At 46.2% G+C, this 21139-nt stretch overlaps 1 protein-coding gene across 3 annotated transcripts in view; it reads left to right on the forward strand.

Moving 5' to 3' along the window:
- Positions 1 to 21139, forward strand: part of Sema2a (Semaphorin 2a) — a 475650-nt gene that overhangs the window by 111482 nt on the left and 343029 nt on the right. For all 3 annotated transcript variants that reach the window (XM_076808047.1, XM_076808049.1, XM_076808048.1), the window contains one exon: positions 3304 to 3519. The gene's annotated coding sequence lies outside the window, so the exon portion shown is untranslated. The remainder of the gene's footprint in view (positions 1 to 3303; positions 3520 to 21139) is intronic.

The following is a 21139-nucleotide window of genomic DNA, read 5'->3' on the forward strand; positions in this document are numbered from 1 at the left end:
ATTCAATTCCCACGTCAAAGGTTTTGAATAAACAACGTGTTTCTTTCATAGGATTCGTATTTTTCCAGTTTTTGTCAACTTTGAGCGGCCATATTGGATCCGCCATCTTCTTTTTCGAAAAACCTGCAACGGATTCGTAATCAGCGATACCTAATACCCCAGTATACCAAGGGTCGTTGATTTTCCTCTCGATTTGGCGTGGGAATTGAATTTTGACGCCGACTGTGTCATTTTCGACCACTGTGCGACGGTCGAACTGGAGCGCGCTCGCAGACGTCCGCGGCGGTTCGTGCACTCGACGTAACGAGCAAGAGCAAATAGGGGAGCAGTCGGGAAGAGATCTGATTTTTCATTGCGATTCTGTAATCAGTCGATTAGTATGGTCGCAAAGTAATCGGGGCTAGTGTAACGAATAGATAGGTGGTTCTTCCCCGTCTGCGTGCTGTTCGGATTGATTAATTACGAGGCTGCGTCCACCTTTTCACGCAAATTTCGCGCGACACGCGGCGCAACATCAGAGGCCCGGTAATTGCACGTAATGACTTCAGCGAATCGCGTCATTACGCCAGAAATCGATGGCTCGTGCAATTTCCACAAACGATGTTGTGCTTACGGCTCGGCGAGTACCAACCGAGGCCCGTGGCCACCCTCTCGGGCGGCGCGGCTCGGCGCGAGCAGGAAGCGAGGGCGAGACAGCGTCGCCGTCGCTGCAGGTCCCTTGAAAAAAAGAAGTCAGACACACGTGAAGAGCGGCAGAGGAGAGGAGCGACCGAGCGAGTTGGATGGCAGAGTGAAGAGGGGGTAGAAAAGACACTGTGTATTCCCTGTCGGCCACGCACACGCTGCCGTAAGCGCCGACACACGCGTGCCTGCGAAAAGAAAGGGCGTTGTCGACCGTCTAGCAGGGCGTCTGGTCCCATTGTCCATGCACGCGGATGGGTTGGCTCTTTACTGAAATGCAAGCCGAGTTTTTTTCGAGGGGTAGAAGCACGGGCTTGGGACGCGGCTGGCCGAAGGGAGCGAGGGAGAGGGATCGTCGCAGGGAGGAAAGAAGAGAGATCGCGGAGGGGTGGCTGGGACGCATCGCGACCCCCGACGCGACTCTTCGATTCGAGACAGGCGAGAACGGGTGGGCATAGGGGTTGCGTAGGTATTTTCCAACCCCCCTCCCCTCGGGGACCCGCGACCCGGAACAGCTCCGTCACGTTCTCTCCTTCCGATTGTTGCCTACACCGGTAGCTTGCACTGTTTTAACTTTATTCGAGACAGCTCCCTTTTGTTCGTCGATGCGTTGCGCCTTCGGCGGAACGTCGACTGCAGGGGTGGTTCGTTCACAGACAGAAAGTAGACGACGAGAAGACAAGGGGGCTGAACGCGCCGTCATTAATTCCATACCAGCTTTCTCTAGTTACTCGCCGCTTGTTCTTCGACGGCTACAGAGAAGGAGCGCCGTGCCGCGAACAACAACGCTGTGTGATCGTCACACGATCGGGAATTTTTCATTAAATTAACGCGGCCTGTCGATTCCTTTTGTCCCACCGCCTCGGCTCTCCTCAGCCCAGAGCTGTCGCGACTAGGGACGGAGTGCAAAATCGCTAACAGTGATTTATCACAGTGATCGCAGAATCACGATCACGGTCGTGATTGAAGTTAAATCACGATCACGGTCGTGATTGAAGTTAAATCACGACCTTGATCGTGATTTTTTTAACTTGAGTGAATTGTTTACTGTGATCGTAATTCTTGATCTTGATTGAATTATTTTTTATAAAATACTTAGATATAGCTTGTGTTACAGTCAAAGCGTGCTAATTCGGCGAATATATATATATATAATATACATTCATAAATAGTCAATGTATGCACGCACTGATTTGATTGACTAAAGTATTCATATATACATTATACGTTTTAACTAAAGTGAAGAAATATTCGTTAATTTAAATAGATCAAGAACGATTACATTGATTCAAAATATACAACTGAGATTCTATAAGAACAGTGAGGACTTGAGAATGTTTCGAGGGAAAGTAGAAATTGGGGTTAGGTGTGTGGCGCGTGCAAAGAGCACAAAAGAGCAGCTATGCTCTCCACCAATCAGAAGCTATCACGAAAATCACGGATCACTGTGAAAAATCACCGTGATTGGAAACGAACGTGATCGGATCACTCGTGATTCACAAATCACGGTTCTAGCCAACACTAGTCGCGACAGATAGAATTTAGTTCCTCCACGCCGTGCTACTTAAATATTCCCTTGGCTGTTTAGAGGAATAGTAGGAACACAAATTCTTCTAATGGAGGAATCATCTGTATCCATTGTCACTTAAACTATGTGTCTCTTAAATTACTCAAGGTGGATCGAGCAAAGATTCACAAGCCTTCTCTTTTATGTCCGTTCAATTCGTTTTAACGAATTCACCATGCCTGTTACAACCGGGGCTCTCGAATCTGTTCACTGGAAGGCACGCGAGCCCATAAAAGAAAGACAATGGACAGTGTCAAAGCGTATCCTGGCTGCCACCCTTTCCCTACCACCGGCGGGTAATACACACAGCTATTTCTCACGTTCCCTTTTCGTTCAACCCCTGTCCGCCTATCTGCTTGTCCTCTTCATCGTGCCCTCCCTCGCTGCACGCGTTTATTCGTCCCCCGCTCGCCGACACCCTCCACGACCGCCGGACACGGTAGTTCTGTCGATTTAAGATTGTCGAAGTTATAAAGCTTCTCAAGCATTCCCTCGGGTTCCCAAGTTTTCCTCCAACTTCCACGGTTCCCTCGTTCGTCCTCGTCCCGCTCCTGTCGGCTCCCCCTGGTCCTCTCTCAGGCCCACTTTTTCCGCCGCTAGTACCTGCGACGCGTCAAAGGAGTAATTTTCCTGTTTTGTGGCACAAGTTTCTCTCGGTTACTTGCTCCAGAAGGAAGGATAATGCTCGCTGCAGGTTGCTCGAGCGTGGGAGGGCTTGCGTTATACGTGCTTTGGGGTGAGAGTGCCGGAAAATTGTCGGGAACCGTGTCTTCGTTTCATAGCAGAAGCTATCGAGCCACGTGTCGCCCGACGACGAATGGATAGAGTATTACGAATCAGTTCTATGGTCCATCAAAGCGGCGATATGTTCTCGATGCTCGCAGAAGTACATACTATATCCAAGCCTATTAACGAAAAATTGAATAAGCACGCAGCTGCTCACTGTCACTTCACTAACCGAAAAGATATCACAGAAAACTCTGCCAGGCCCGCAATTAATTCCCACGCATTCTGCCCGCACGTACACTCTTCAAAGCGTTCCTCCTTTTTTCCAGAAATGCTAACCCCGGACAAAGTTCGCCGGTCGGAAGCGAGGAAGACGCAACTCTGCTCGCGCAAGAGTGTTCTGTGACAGCAATTACCGAGACATGAAGTGACGGGACGCTTCCTCTGAAGAAACTGCGAGATCCTGAGAGTTGCAACAAAGACTGCATTTCGGGGACCTGTCTGCGAGTTACAGCCGCCGGCTAGCGAAGGGCGCAACTATAACGGTAAGCATGTCGACTTCCAGTTCTTCGAGCGTTACTTAATGGCTCTCGAGATAAATCGTTATCCTCTGCTGTTGCGCCAGAGTCACTGGCCGCCGCCAGATATCGCCGGAGAAAAATTCGTTTCTAACTCGTTTCGAAGGGAGCTCATCCATTCGTGCTCGCGCGGGCACGCGAACACAGCCGGGCGCCTCTCGTTTATGTTGCATTCACCGATGGGTGATTTTTCAATTTGCCACGTCTTTCGGGGCCATTGTGGCCGCAGTCTCGCGTTTATCCCGGTTTCAAGCCGGGCCAATATCGACGTTTTCGGCAATTGATTCCCCGACAGCCTCGCCGGGCAAGCGTTTAATATCGGCGACCATGAATAATTTCTAGCCAACATTCATATTCCGTTGCTCATAGCCAGCATTCATCGCTGCGGTATTTGCATATTGCTGTCTCTGTTTACACGCGAGGAAAGTTGAGGACTGGCAAAATGCGAGTCAAACAGATCACATCGACGCGATATGCAGCGGAGCAGGGATCGGGGGAATTCGCAAACAGATAAAATAAACCTGTAACGATCGCCAAACGCGAGCTTACACAGACGTGTCCTATAATTTACAATGTTTATTCAAGCGAAATTTCTTCGCCGGGTGCTCTATGAAAACCAGTTAATTATATCAAGCAGAAGTTGCCGCTATTTCCCCTGACTCGTCCTCTTTTTTTTTCTTTCCGCGGACGTCTTCGCGACTTCGTTAAATAAGAGTCGTTTCACGGAGTCTTACTCCACTGCGACGTTGAACCTCTGTCCCACTGTGTATATCTTTCCAACTTCGTTTCCTGGTTTACACTAGCCGGCTTGCATTTTTAAAACTGCTTTGGCTCCGCCGCGACTCTGCAGTTTACGGTCCCGCGGCGAGGACTTAAGAAGACCCGAGAAGCTGCTGGTCCTCCCCCGGACGGGGAAGACTCCTCTCGATTCAAGGCTCGTCGTTCACCCCCCGCGTAGATATTCAAAAGGCTCCTCGAGGCGCTCGAAATAAATACATATACCGCGGCCGATGTAGGAGGGCCGAGGGTGATTTTTTTCGCGCTTTGCCACGTACGTACGCGCACAGACGTGCTGGAGGAATGCATATGAAACGTCAAATGCACTCAGCACGGTCCATCAAAATGCAAATATCTTTTATCCGCGTGGGTAATATATGCGTCCGTGGAGAATCAGTATTCAGGCCGAGCACAGCAGATCCGCCCCTATAGTATCGACACCGCTGTGTGTGTGTGAGAGTGAATGTTTACGTGTGCAGCAGCATGGACCCCGTGGGGCAAAGTAACCCTCGTGAAAGAGAGCACGAGCCACCCTCTTGGCCAAATCTTTATTTTACGACCGATCCGCTGGATCGATGGGCCCTCTCGATGACAGGCTGCTCGCTGCGAGATTTCTCGGATGTACCGTAACCAATTTTAATTGATACGGCCTCCACAGATCCGCCCCTAAACCGTGGGGCCAAGTAGATTCGACTGGATTCCTTTGATGCGTCAGCCAGTAAGCTATAAATCGTAAAACGGGCAGGAGTTCGATGAGGGTCCTTTTATCGTTTCAATTTACATTTCTCTCCCGGTCGCGGACCACCGCGGTTGTCGAGCATATGTCGTTGTTGAATTCATTTCGCCCTCTTGCTCGCGAGATATTGATTTATCGGCGCCGTTGAAAACGATGGCAGTCCGATGGACTGATTTTGACTGTCTCCTAGTTCACTTATGTCTCCTTGAACTTCTGCTTGAACATTTTGACCAAAGCCGGTCTCGAACGTCTCGTTAGAATTGTACCCATCGTTTGAGCAGTCTGGTTTCGTTTAATACGGTGATTATAGGTAATATGATGCATGACTATTTTTGCGATTCAAATCGATGGATTCGCCGAGGCGAGTTTTAATCAAGTTTCGAGTTTGAATTTCGGAGTTGGATGGTAAGTTTCGGAAAGTGTTCGTGTCGTTCCGAGATTTACACGACAGTTGAGCGCTCGCCGGGAAATCTGGCGACAGGACGCACCGAAAAGCTGAAACCAAACAGTGGTTCTAACTTTCCGTTGTTCTAAATTCTGTAAAATTTCATTTCCGCCAGCTGGCAGAGTACTACTCAGTTGGCGCATCGTTTATCGTGTTACACTCGTTCTGCCATTGTTTCGGTCGTTACGTTAACTTTGATATATTTTTATGGATTTACGAACATTGAATACACACGTGTGCAATTTTTCTCCACTTTTTCATTCCAGCTAATAATTATCTCGTACCAGAATATGAAATTCGTGGCGCGTGAAATGGAATGAATAAAACTCTTGATAGTGGACCAAACCGAGGTTCAAATATTAAAAAATTAAATTATATCTTGCAGATACATTGAGATAATTTTGGTATTCGCTTTTGGTCGAGATTCCAGTTTATTGATGTCGATTAGGCTTACATCTCGGCTATGAAACCAGGGGAACGTTCATTCGATTTTCCCTAGCTACTGCAGCATGATTGATACACAGCCGAGATGCAGACGAAATGGTCATTTCTGACTTATCGTAGCGTATCAATCATTTCTATAACTCGATAACAGAAATCCTCGTGAATCGAGTAAACACCTGTATTCCACGTCGACGCGTTCAGTAGAAATGTTCAGCATTAGTCAGACATACGTAGAATATTACCCTGTACAGATACCCCTCTGAATTTAATTTTGAAAAATGAAACCAGTTCCAATTTCATTGTGTGTGACTTTATAAAAAAGCTTTTCAAGCCTTTTCGTTATTCGAGTAACTCGTGGCAAAGGAAACGTTCCAATTAACAAATTGCTCCGTATCACAATCACGCTGTTAATTATAATTATTCCCACACTCCGACTTGTACTTTGAAAACATCTCGGTTGTTATATTTTTTGCAAGCAGTTTCAATTCGATGCCGCAATTTTACTAGAGTATTCGCCTGGCTCGTATAGTGGTCAGTGTTTCGATCAAACAATGCAGCGTTTTTATACGGATTAAAAAGGGGCTGTCTCTAAAAAGGGGCTGTTTATAGGCTGGGTTTGTTCAAACATTTTTCCTTCGTTTTCTGTGTACACTTGTCCTCGGCTGTTTGCTGACACACTTTTCAACGACGCCATTTATCTATACCGCCATTTTTCGTCACGATGAGCGTTTGGGAAGGTGTGAGGCTGCATATTATCAGCATCTAATATCTTGCAACCTTCATGAATTATGCAAGTGCAGCTTCCGTCTCATACTTGACGAAAATGAATGTTTTTAATCACCCAGCAATGTTACTTACAAATACTCTCAATAGAATATCTATTTCATTATTTCACTGTCGTCAAGGATTTATAATCGTGGCATAAGTGTGTCGTAATGTTGATCAAGTATATTCCTCGTTATCTATGATTGATTCTATCGCTAGATTCGTTTAAAAAAACCGTAGTTGAAAGATCTTGGAAGCCGTCAGACACCCCAATCACGAAACACTGGGACCCTTTTTTACACGAAGATCAGAAATGGCTGGAAGTCGGGGGTCGCTCCAGAAGGTTACGGTGAATCGGACGTTTAGAAAAACGGACGATTTTATCGCGAGGTAAATTGAATTCAGCCATTGGACGAGAAGATCGAGAGGGCGGAGGAAATTGCACGAGGTAAAGGAAGCGAGCAGGGCAGACGCAAATGCGCAGTTGCACATCCCTTGTTACAAGTTAGTAGTGGCGCGTATTTACATGCAAAAGGAGCTCTTCCGCGAGCCCGTAGCATTACCGTTATTAAATATTTCCCAATCGACTGGGGAGGCCTCCTTTAGTACGCGCAAGGAAGCAAGGAAATAACGTTCCGTTTGCTCGGTTCTGAGGATCGAGAGGGATTTAAGAGTTCGCAAATTTCTTTCTAATACGTAGCTTATTATTTCAACTCTATTATTAGTGTTCTTGAATTAATATGTCCTATTGGGAGAACAAATGCAATAGCAACGTTGATTCGATTCCTTTATTAGCTAGTTCGATGATACATTTACTTTCATGGATTAACGTAGAATATAGCCCTGCTGCGTTTTATTATTAAATCATATTCATATTGAATTCCAAATCAGAAACAGACTTTCTCTTGATCAGCATTCGACAGATACAGTATTATTTTCGGAATTTTTGCAGATCTGGTAGTGCTGTAGTTTTATTTATACAAATATCACTGTCCATTAATCAGCTACAGCCGAGGCTAATTTAATCTGTTACGTCTTGTTCTTTTTCCTTCCACTGTTGTCTGCATACAGGTGCTCGCAAGTCACGACTGATACACAAGAGGGGATAATCAGATTTTGTTGCGCTCGTCGATTGAATTTCGTTCCAACCTTCAGTCGTTTATATAATTCTTGATGCACCATGCTTTTAATATCGTTACGTTGAACATATTGTGCACCGCTTTGTGAAATGGTGTGCCTCCAACGTAATGTCGGAGAATTTTATTTCCCCCTGGAGAAACTAAAAACCTGTCAAGATTTTTCATTTTATTTACCGCTTCTGTAACGTTGTTTGCTCTGCCTTTTGAAGGCATCCAGTCGCGGCATCGGCGGCCTGCCGGATATGGGCGAAAAGAAGCAGGGAAAAAGTCGTGTACCGTGAGAATCAAGTAATTCTTTATGCCTGCTCCTTTTATATGTGTACCATCTCGGGTATCCTCGCTCTGCTAACAATCCCAGTTTTGCCGTTGAAACGTATATGCTAGGTGTTTGCCAAGGAAGCAGATTTTTCGAGAAGCAGCCCCGAAACAACCACTAGAAAATAAATTTGCCCAAAACTTGCCACTGAAGGTTTGGATACCTCCCGTAGACGTTCGATACTCTGAAAAAAAATTACGTAACACCCGTCACAACCGCATTTCCATTTTAAAATTTCAGTCGTTTCGCGTTTACTTCTCCCGTTCTGTTTTACACTTTTTAAACGATTTTATTATTTTATTATTCAGCTTCGATCCTCTGTTTGTTTGTATGTATTGTTCAAATGTGGCAACTCAAATTTAACCCACTTCCAACTATCCAATTGTCTTGAAACTTTGCAGGCGTGCGTAGTTTGGATGACAATGCAATGTTTAAAAAAAAAATAACCCCGAGCGGGTGAAAGAATTACCCAGTCATCAATAAATCTCCCTTAGTGGCCTCCGATTACTTTTGTTTGAGTGTTCGTAATTGAATATTAAGTACTCACACTGTTTATGTTTTTTATTTTATTTTACTTTACTTTACTTTATTTTAATTTATTTTGTAAAGCTTACATTTGTATTATGCTTCATGCTTTGTATCTTTTGCATTCTAAAGGGTTACCCGTTAATAATAATAATAATAATAATAATAATAATAATAATAATAATAATAATAACTCATAACCACAAATCCAAACGACTTGAAATGAGCCACTCGCATTCTTTACGAAAACGACAAAAAGCCGCCGCGTTCGGGACGCCAGTCGCATCGCGATTACCGAAAATACACAATTTATCGAAAAATGATCCGTCACGTATGTACGAATAGTAAAACTAAAACTGCAGGCGTTCGTAGTATACCACCATCTAAATAAAAATAATTATTTTTTTAGTTTTTAGTGCATTTTAATATAGTTTTTACTACATTTTTAATAAAATCGTTTAACACAATTTTTTTTTTTATATTTTTTATTTGATCGTCATTTCCTGTCGCGTGACGGTTAATTTAACCTTCGGCGTTGATTGACTGCAGCCGCCGATGCATTCATGAAAGCGTTGTTGCGACTAAGAACGGTCGATTGGCAGGCAGAATGAAATTTCCGTCGAATAATAACTTCGATAACGATTTCAATTTAGATAGGCTGACCGCGGAAAAATACGGTTCCGGGTAGCGCTCTGCCGCGAATCCTCCCTTGGATCACGATTTACGGTTTAACTGATCTGGAAACAATCGTGTCGGGGGGCATTTAAAAAGACCAGGCGCGGGTGAAAGTATTTCGCATACCCGCCGCTGAAAGTTCCAGTGAAACGCCCGATTCCGTTCGATTGAACGGTCTCGAACGAGCGCGCTATTTAACCGATCGCCCAGTAAAAAGCCTAAATGAGATTCTGCCGTATTCCCCCGGCCTTGCCCTAAGCGTACACGGGCATTTCCGGTTTCAGGTACTTCGGGCATCATCTGTCTCGCTCCCTCGCTCTCTTCCATCCCCATTCACCCCTGCTCTTTGTACCTGCCTCCAGTTGCTACTGTCTTTTTGCTTCGACTACACATTTTTGCCAATTTATTTCTTCATTATTGCACATCCCCCGCCTCCCCGTTCAATCGTTGATCCTCTTCCCACACATTCCCTTTTTGTTTCTAAAGAGAAAAGAAGGAGGAAGAAGAAAGGAAGGGGGCTGGGAAATTTCATTCTGTGCGAATTTACGCGACCATCGTGCGCCCCCTTCCCTGCCGTTAAAGGGCCTTAGGAACATATTTTCCACATTTATGGAGAGTGATATTTATTAAGAACATATTTCACGAAGAAAGGAGAAGAGACCGCCCCGAGCTCGCGTTAAAAAATAAAGCAACCGGGCGTTTTATGTGTGCCACCGGTGTTGCCGGGATTAACGTATTAGTGGCCAATAACTGTAATTTATTTTTCACTAAATTGTCCGCCGCGTTTAATCCTTGTTGCGCCCCTGGAATTAAATCGCGTCTGGGATAAAATGCCGCGTGCAAAGTATTTTGCTGTGGTCGCTTTTTCATTCGCGTCTCATAAACGTCGATCATGGCCTTTTGTAACTATTTCACTAGAAACCAGGGAGAACGGAGATTTTCTCTATTTACGTGGCTAGCGTTAAATTGAACGACAATAAGGTACACCCGATCGATGCCGGCAGATTAAACAAAGTGTACGAACGCAGCCGACGAATAAAGGCGAAGTCACGGGGGAGTTAGTTATCGCGGAAAGGCGGAGAGAAGAAAGTTGAGGGGGGGGGGGGAAACAAGAGCAAAAGTAAAGAACTGTGACTGAATTACAAAAACCGCCGTGAAGAATTATAAAGGGGGAGGACAAAAGATGGGGGATGGATGGAAGACGGAAGCCGAGAGAGAAAAATGCATATTTTTATTCCGCGGAGAATTTACAATTCAGGCACAAAAGGTACAATGGACCGCGATATTACTTTTTCCGGTGAAGAAAGTTAAACTTCCTGGATGATTGTACAAAGAGCGCGCGCACTGCGAGCTATATAGCGCGGCGTATTACAGATAAATTCTGCCAAATACGTAGCCGAGTTATTGTTTCGAGGAACATCCCCCTTCGCGATACGTGAATTGTATAATATTTAACTGAACCAGAGAATTGGAAACAGGAAGCTGCGCGTCGAAACTGTATCGCTCTCTGCTCGTGTTCTACAATTCCCTGTCGTGACGTAATTGTCAGGAATAGAACCACGATCGTTTCAAGGGATTTGCAGGTTGCATCTGCGGTTATCACAGCCAGTTACGGCAGAGGGCAACAGATGTGTGCGTTATCATCCGCGAGCTATCAATAATAGAACGGCCGTCTTGCACATTCAAATCATCGTAGCGACGAAACGGGCAATCGTGCACACGTGAACCTGCAGATTATTGTCCAGGCTTCCTGTTCGTTGGCTTAGATGACTACTGTTTCAATGTTATCAATTCCGTTGACGCTGTAACACGATGCAGATTTCACGAAATTATATCCTCGGACTGGTTTCTGTTAAGGTCTTTTCGTCAGATACTAGGTGTAAAGAAAACGTTTTACACTGGGCGAGGGTTACTGTATCGTAAATCTCGTTCGACTCGAAGCTAGAGATTTATTAATCCCTGAAGATGTCATTGAATATGCTCGTCTCCGTCGTAAATCCAATTACCTGCGTTTATACATTTCGCTCCGTTTCATATCGTCTAGTGAATAGTACATCTTTTCGCGTCTAATGACGTTAAATTCGCATTTGATGAAGGTCCCCTCTCAACTTAACGAATTTCCCGTGCATCAAACAGAAATTTCAGCAAAGTGCCCGTAATGGTCTGCAAATTGGGCATACAAAACGCAGTTTACCGTCCACGCCCATTCCTGGGTTCAATCGACACGAGCTAACCTGTCCCTTAGGCAGTAGGTACGTAGCTTCGTAAAGCCGACGGATACAGCTGGCCACTCTTTAGAAGGTAGAAATTTCGTTTACTACCCAGCGTCCAGTAACAATAGCTATAGGGTAGACCGGGGCGAATCGGATCACTTTGTGTTTGACGGTAAAAAAATACTAGTCAAACATTAAAAAATAAATTTTTTATTACACATTCGTGACCAGTACACCTTTGGCTTTAAGATTAATAATAGAAAATAATATTAAACATAAAAGTGTTTCTTCTGCAAACAAAAAAACAAAAAGTGAGAAATATCCAATTGGCCCCGAAACTTGGGGCGAATCGGATAACCCATAAATTTCTGAAAAAAATTAAATTTTTCATAACAAAATCTTTAGAATCAACTTAAACAAATCTAATTTAATGACAGTGAAGTCAAGTGACACTACTCAGCACACAGATCGGAAGAACATTGCCGTTTTTTGTTCAACAAGTTTGACGAACAATACCAAAGGTCCACTCGTTCTAGCAGAGAGTACATTGAATTTTACCTTGGACGCGTCAGGACGACGTACACCATCCTGGAAGCATCTCCACGATGTGGATTGTTTGAGAAGGAACGACTCTGGGTGCCCAGTGATCGCTGCAACATCCACCGCTAGCGTGCGCCGCAACGCTGGGTGTAAATTCGTTATTACCTGGCCGTGTGGTCGAGTCGTATATCGATCGAAACGGTGAGAATGGCCACTCGACCAACGGAGATTCTTATCGTCATCCCTGCTACCGCCCGCGGAGAAACGAATATTACTCGTCCGCACGTGTTCGAAGGGCCACCGATATCGGGGCACGGGTCCTTAAACAACTCACAGCGCGGCTCTCTGTCCACCAAGGCTGAACGAGGGGCTGGTTCCCGGGAACGGAAGCGTCTGCGGGCCAACCGCCACCCCTTTCTCGCGGGCGCTCGCCCCGGGGGCGCCCAGGACTTCTTCCTTTCCTCATCCGCATCCGAGCTGATCAGCGACAACTGATAGCCGCGCCTCACGAAAGGGGTTTTAATTCCGAGCTGACTCAGCCGCACGCATTTGCCCGGAAAGCAATAAAGTTAAGTGTAAACAGCAGTCTCTGCGAGACGTCCCCTCCGTCGGATGGGGTTACGCCTTTCTCTCGTGTCTTCTTCGTCGTCGGTCGTCTGTCGTCCGTCCTGGTGTTGTGTGGCACGCGCGTCGGGGGTGTTCATGCGTTAATCGTGACTAAGGTGGGGTCTCCTTGGATCCAGAGATACGGCGAGTCCGCGCCACGGGATTTTAAAATGCTTTCTTCTGGAAGGGGGACCGTATAAATCCTTGTTGCTTAACGCTCGCGCGCCCGCCCGACTTGTGCTCGACCCGTCGTCGGATGGAGGATGTAAACTTGCGTGATATTCGGATTATCGAGAGGGAATTTGAAAACGAGTTTTATTAAGCATTTCATTGCGTAGACTTGGAAGAAATCAACAGCCTGAAAAATAACTGCGATTTCTTAGAAGTAGGTACCTACGATCAGTTTTTCCTTTATCGACGAGATGGCCGAGGGAATTTTTTTCAGCTACATTCGGAGAGCCCAAATCCATCCGCGCGTGTTAATAAAATACAAAGCCCGGGCGTGCGTAGCCCCTCTATCTGACGCGGGCTTATCCCAGTTTGTTAGATTCCATTCGATATTTCCGAGGCTGCGACGTGCATGCTAAAACGACGCCGGAGCCTCGAAACTGTAGATCGCTTTCAGTGGCAATAACGGACGAAGAAAAACGCGGGGCATGCGAGACACATAAATATGGCCCCTGTTCGGCGGCATTAGGAGCTTATCGTTATTCCGCACACGTTGGCCGTTCGTCGCAGCCCACAGGCACTAACTACTTGCGTTACGAGTCCACCAAGAACCTCCCCCACCCCTCCACCCCCTCCTTTCCCGTAGATAAACAACAAGGGGGAACGACCACTACCACTATCGTCGCCCTTCTACAGGGCCTACCTCTCAATGGCTATAAGCATTTAATTTGCATAGAAACACGACTAACTTTGGCTATTAAGCGTTCTGCGCCTTGAGGCTCACGCCAGCTTTCAATTACCCGAACAGCAAATCCTCGGGGTTCACCCTCTCACCCTCATTGCTAATCCATGGACGACTGATACTGGTTGGACATTCTGGGAACAAGGCAAAGCATGTCGAAGTTTCGTCACACCTTATGATAATGAGCGAATGGTCGTAAACCAGACGCTGCACTGGTAGGCGTTTTCAAAGTACAGGAAATCATTGGAATGGACAGTGGATAGTGATAATCTTGGGACTGTAGCGATCCTGGAAATGAGGCATTGTGTGGGTTGCAGAGGTTTCAAGGGATCTGAAGGGTCCTAGAGATAGATCCTTGATATCGGGTAGCCTGACTCTGAATATCCTCATCAAATTCTAATCATATTGCTCCACGGCAATACAGCTTCTATTTACGCAGTTCCACAACTACCTGGATACCATCAATATTTTTTTCTTCAATCACTTTTATTCTGATACTGTCGCTCAGAATTTTATGCGATAGTTTGTTTAACTGGCTTTCTGACGCGTTTTATCGATTTTATTCGTACAGGCACGTTTCGTTTCTTTCGGGTTTAACATGTTCTATGGCTTTGTTGCTTCAAGATTCATTATAAAAGTTCAACATCGTGTAATGTAGGGTATCAGCTAATATTAGCTGGCATGCGCGTGTACTTTCAACCACCTGCGAAATATTTATTCGCCACAAGTAGCGGCGTCTTGCAGCCTGAACCACAACGACCTTCTCTATTGTGAATAGCTACAGCGATGGCTCTTTTCAGGAACTACTTTCCATCATCTCTTATCACTCGGAGCATCTGTGCCCTCATTTGCTACCGTGTATGGGCCTCCGTCCACTTCTTTTTCCTTCTTGGCCTTTCTCTTCTTCGTTCTCCTTATTCGTTTCTGCGGCTTTCTCAACTTTTGGCCCTTTTAATCTTACTGGCTTTTCACAGGATGAAAACTACTTCTCCTCCAACTTTTCTCCTCCTGAACGAATCTTTTTGATCATGTACTCCATGTATATTCATTCCTGCACATATTATCAGTACGAAAGCCTCCAGATTCTGCGGCGCGTATTCGTTCCCCGCATCAAAGCAGAATAAATGTGATGCTCGATATTTCAATCCATCACGCCGAGAATACAGCCAAAGTCGCGCGGCAATTGTTAATCCGCGAATGCGAGCATTAGCGCGAAATTTTAATGAAGCCCCGCCCGCAACACGAGCTGAGTGGTCGTCAGAATTTAGCCCCATAACCTTCGTGTAATAAACAGCAAACTCGCGTGTTTGCGATAATAACAGCAAGAAAGAAAACAAGATTAAACAAACGCGAAAGAATCTCGAACCCCTGAAATGAGAAATTTTTCTCACTGCTTTCTCTAGAATAGTTATCCTTTATAAACTGTCTCGAAGTTTTCGTCGTACAACATAATGCGTTCGATTATCTCCAAACGATAATACAGGAAAGATATGCCCGACGTAATTTCGATGATCCGATCTCTATCGAGCTTCCTATTTCTGAAAGCAACCGTCGTACTCACTGCGTCGTAATCGCTCGACGCTGCCGGGGTCGAAATTATCCCCGCATCTTCCAGGATGCTCGGCTTGCAAGCATCCAGCAATAAGGAGACTCGCAAACTGCCGCTGCTCCGTATCATCATCGAACACTTTTCCTCCTAACCGCGCTCGTCCGTGGAGCAGGAGATTGCATCGTCCAATTGAAAGAACGCCGCTACTGGAAACAGCGGCCGCGGCGTTCGCGGCGTCGGGGAAAGATCGCGATTTACATGTGCAATTTTCCGCGACGCGGTGCAACGAACGCACTTGCGCTACGTTACGGCGCCTGGATTGGCATCGTGTACGCGTTCAGAAAGTGCTTCGTATTTCCAACGTAATCGGCCGACCCATTTCGCGCCGGCGAAGTGCAATTGCCCGTCTAGCATTTCCTCGCGTTTGCGAGTACGCGCGTAGATATAAAGCCCCCCCCCCCCTCATTACCATTATTACGCAGCGATAACGTTGCATTAATTTCCGCGAAATGATCGGCAATATCGAAAGATAGCGCAGCGCGCGACACGCAGGGAACAGCCGGGGACAGTGCGAGCGCGAATTCTCCCTGAAAGGTAAAACGTTCCTCGCGGGTAATAGATTCCAAAGGGTAAAAATGACGTTGTCGCCCACCTGGAAACGACGCCGAGGAGACTCGAATTTCAGGGTGAAATCGCGGCGAGCGTGCTTTTAGGGAATGTCAACGCTGCTTTTAATTACGTCCGCAAACGTGTGCGTCCGTTCTTGTCCTGTTAATTGAATTACGTAAGGTGCCCCGTTGGGTACCCACGTCAAACATGCATAAACATGAGCACACGGTAATTGTCGAAGCTATTGGTTCCAATTTAATAAGGTGCCACAGGGAAATCTTTCGTCGAGGTGTGTTTAAGGGGTCATGCTCAGTCAGGAGGCCGAAAAAAGGGTGGTCTTTGGAAATTTTTTACTCAAAAGCTATAACACATTTCTCAAAAAATCTTTTTTCCTTTTAACCTTACAAGCCTTCTTTTTTAGAGAACCTTCGAGTGATGGACAATAACTTAGTTATTGATAAATATTTTTAAATAAAAAATTACGATGCACAGTACTAGGTGCAATCCTTGAAAGGAAAAAAGATTTTTTGAGAAATGTGATATAGCTTTGGAGTAAAAAATTTCCAAAGACCACCCTTTTTTCGGCCTCCTGACCGAGCATGACCCCTTAAGGAATACAATATTACTGGGGATTCTAATACCAATTGTCCCTTACGTAGGCATCACGTGCTACAGTTTCTATTGCGTAATCTGCAACGCGCGTGCTCTTGATCTGTTTGATATCTGACTGTAAATGTGACCATTCGTCTATGGGGCCATTTCCACCCGCTTCCACCTGTTTCTAACAAGGGAAGATCCCGAACCCGAAAATTCAAAAAATTCTGAAACTTTGTGAATATCTAGAGAATTTTACTCTCAAACTGTAAGAGATAGAAAACAAGTTTCAAGACAAAAGTTACTTCTTTTAATTAGATCTACCATTTGATAAAAAAATTATTTTGCAGTTCACGAGTTATAACACAAAATCCGAAAATATCCGGATTTTCAGGGGTCAAATATACCCCCATAGAGTGAATTTGGGCAGCACACAAGAATCGGGTTGCAATCAGGAGGAAATTCCCAACATATTCACAAAGTTTCAGAATTTTCTTGAATTTCCGGGTTCGGGATCTTCCCTTGTAAGTATCGACCCGACTGGAAACGCTTCCCATTGCTCGAAAATGAAAGAGCGCGTCCCAACTGCCTCAAAAAGCAGAGTCGACACAAGACGGGCGCGTTCCTCTCAATTCGGCAATACATTTTGTCGCCCCAGCAATACGTTACGCTCTGTCACGATCCTCCGAGGAACATACCGAAACCGGGGCAACTTAGAAATAATTCGTGACGGGCCACGATAACTTTTATGCACCCTTCGTTCTTTATAGGCGCGTACGTCGACCGGTAGAAATGGTTTTACATATATCACGCGGTTGAAATTCGATAAGGGTGGACGGTTGCCGATCGGGACGTGCGTGGAACCCTGGCTGGGCCGACTTGGAAGTTTTGCAGGCCGCTTCCCCAGGAACTTAGTCGATTAGCGGAAGAAGCCGTCGTGTACGTGTTCCTGGGGAATGTTGCGGGCGGTAGCGGAGGGCACAGCTAAGAAGTTCGCCGTCCAGCGGGCATGAAAATAGTACCCAGCCGCAAAATACGCGACCGGCCTCTCTCAGCTCCTTCCCTACCTGCGCGATCCACCTCACGTGCAGGCCACGACGTCCCACGGTCTTTGCAGGGCGCTGGGTGGAGAGCCGAGGTTTCCTTTAAATATTCATTCCGTGTAGCGGCCCTGCCCTGCCCACTTTAATGTTCTCCCGTTATCCCAGACACTGTTCTGCTTTTTGCATATGAGCGTTGGCAGGCTTTTTTTCCCTCTCTTTTCTAACGACGCCGGGAGGAGCAGGAGGAAGAAGCGACGGGGTAGGGGACGGCAGACGCGAATACCCCCCAGGTACAGATTTAATATTTATTCCTGCGAGAGAACGCGCCGGCCGAACGGCCTTCAACGAAACTTCTGTGCGCCATTATACGCCAGGCGCGAGTCTACGAGTTGAGTTTGGCTGCGTTCGCTGCAGTCCCTCTCGGCGTTTCTTCTTTATCTGCCGCGAGGATGGCTGCGTGGTTGCAGCCGTTGTTGCACCGGTTTGTTCCGCGGTTTCGCCCCGAATCGCGCCACTTCTGCTTGAAGGGTAGAAGGGGTAGGAAGTGAAGGGACTGTCCATGATTAATACAGGTGGAAGCTGGAGATTGCAAGGTGAAATCTTTTTCAAAAATAATTTTGTCGACGCGCATGTCGAAGGGTAGAGTCAATGGCAAGTGGTTGAAAATATGAACAGCATCAATAATCCCTCGATTGTTACTTTCGCAACCCCCTGCCAGAGGGTATTTCCGCGTGAAAATCCACGGTTTCTTTCACCATCGGTGTTTCAAGTCATGAAACCACCTCGTTTCTGTCTTTGATCTCCCAACGAAGCGATGCTGTCGCGTACGTGTCCGCGGATTGCCATGTGCCGACCGGAGGGCCGTGTTCGTCGTCGCGAGGCGTACAGATGGACGCGCGGTGTCTCGCGATCGCGCGGCCTCAGGTGCAGCGTAACCGATCCATCGACACGTAGACGTCGTTGAAGGGAAAAGGCAATCGTGTTCGGAAGGAGCCATCATTTCGGCGTCGTGGCCACGCGGGTAACAGGACTGCGCCGGTTTCATTGCTTCCTCTCCTGCACCGAACCGAGCGACGTGGCGCTCGTTTAAACCACCTTCACCTCTTCTAATGCCGCAATCAACCGTGCGTTGACCGTGGCAGTAAAAGTAACCGCTCCGTCGTTGTAAAGCTTACCGATTACTTGCACGTCGGTTAAGGCTACACCTTCCGCCTGGTTGGGAGGAGGTGAGCCGTTGCGGTAAATCCTTGTCCGCGATCACGTATCCGCGCACGATCGCGATAAAAGCTGGATTAAAGGTCCTTAGCGGCACTCGAGCGTTTTAGTCGTCGGTCGCGTTAGAAGGACGTTTCACCGCTTCTGCGCCGCCGCGATCGGATAAGCTGCCAGGAAAAACGTGGCAATTTGATTTCGTCATTGTCTTCGTCGTCGTTGGGCGATATTATTAATTAGCGAGCGCCCGCGGTGCGTCTGACACGTGGGCAATTTATGGGAGGGTGACGTCTGAATGGGGAAAGCAGCGCGGGGGATTGTTAACTATCACTTTTTGAAAATGTAGCCCTTTTAACGGGTCGTCTACCAGAATTGATTAACGAATAATTGAGAATGTGTGCTCGAAACGTCGCAATTGTGTGTTGCGTGAGAAACATCTTTTAGCAATGAGATCGTGGAACGTGTATGAAATTCGAGGGATTCGGAACAATGGGCGTGATGATGAATTCATTAGAATATATTTTGAAAGTTTTAAACGAAGAAGCACTCATTTGTTGGAGAAAATCAAGCGCCACTGCGGAATTATTATTTATTAACCATTCATCTGTTATCGATTCATTGGTAGCCAGTGGCTGATTGGCTGCATGGTTATATTACCGTTGAAAATACACATATAGTGCAGGTTATGGGAATGGTTCGTGTAATTCTCCAGAAATTTATTCTACTCTTTAATGTTGTTATTACGTTATAATCGATAAATACATTATTAATATTGCGCCTGTGTTCGTACCAAAAGTTAATTGTTATTGAAATACGATCCCTAACGAGCTTTGAAATATCATTGGTCGTTTCTACTGAAAATAATCGTACGTAGTGGAAACATTAACAAACATGTGAGTGAAAGACATATTAGTAAATTCTGACGCAAAGTAGTTTCGGGATACGCAACAGAAGAGTGGTAGAACGAATAGCAGGGGCTAAAATTCTACATCGCATACCGATATTTGCGAGCTATTTTACATGTCAGCTTCTCGTAGAAACTTTCGTTGAGCACAGTACGTGAATCAGATGTAACTATGTGCAGGAAAATTGGAATGCATTATTGTTCTATCGGTCGCGTACGAAAGCACAGATGCATGCAGAGACATCGTGATACTCGAGGGACCGAAGGCCCTTATCTGCACTGCAGGCAATGCACCGAACTGCAATCCTGCCGATTCAACCTCCCTCTCCTTCCCTCTGTCTCACTTCTCCTCTCGTTCGAATTTCCACGTTTCTTTTCCGTGTTGATCGATCATAAGAGACTTGCATATCAAAGTGAATCAATGACCGTGAATCATAGCCTAAATTTAAACGTGCGTTAATCTTACTTGCGAGATTTTAAGATACCACACAGAATACGTTAACTGACAAGGAAACATATCGAACCGCACACGCCGATTTTGTTGAGACTGCTGATTTGCAGAATAGTGAAAAATCGTCCATGTTGAAGGGGTGAAGACAGCCCCAAATTTGGGGGTCGGAAACATATCTTCTGGAGTATCTCGAGAACTATTATGCGTAGGAGAAAGTTTTTTAAAGTCTGAGTTTCTTTAACACGAATCCAGCCCTCTGCTCAGTTTTTAGAAAATGTCAGAAAGTATGTTTCCGAACCCCCAACAACTTTCGGGGCTCTTACCAATTACCATTTATCAACTTACGTTCACATAACCATTTACAAACGCACTGCAGTCAATCCAACGAGGCACTCAGAGGAATAAGCTAGAAGAATCTTAATGACGCGCTTATTTCTTCGAATGCTTCCAAATACTCCCGCAACGCAACAACCCTTAATAGAACTGCGTCCATTAGATGGTTTCCTTCTAACGATCTAATGTCAGTGTGGTTTCGCACAGACGTAACCCCAACGAGCCATTTCCCCGCGAAGCTCGCGGATTAATTGGCTTAACCGATGAACATCGATCCAATTCTTTCCTACCCCCGCGTTTCTGGTAATCGCGGGTTATCGCGCCAACCGAACCACCCCATTCCCAGCCCTCGCCACGGTATCGTGGAACACGTAATGTTCCAACCAGCCACGTATTCCTCCACGCGGCATGCGTTCCTTTCCTCTCCGTTTCCGCGTGCATCCTGGCCGCGTATTAATTCGATCACAGGTGAGCTCGTAAACACAGTTAAGCCGAAGCATTTCAGATTACATACTTCGCGGTTGCGGTCTGATCGCCGCGCGATAGACGCTGCACGCTTACGTGGCTGTCGTTCGTTTCTCCCCCCTTTATTCTTCCCCTCCGAAACGCACCGCGGTGCTTTCGTTTTTATACTTCGCTGCATCTCGTCCTATCTCCGGCGATGCTATCGTCCAGCGGTAATAACGCGTACGTGCCTGGAATTCCCTGTATTGCGGGGCCACGGGATTCGTGCTCCCGCAACTATTTTTCGGCACCGCCGGGTGGGAAAGGCGCCATTAGTTGTAGAAACGGGATCGGCCA

The sequence above is a fragment of the Andrena cerasifolii genome, chromosome 3, assembly GCF_050908995.1.
Source record: "Andrena cerasifolii isolate SP2316 chromosome 3, iyAndCera1_principal, whole genome shotgun sequence".
Lineage (NCBI taxonomy): Eukaryota > Metazoa > Arthropoda > Insecta > Hymenoptera > Andrenidae > Andrena > Andrena cerasifolii.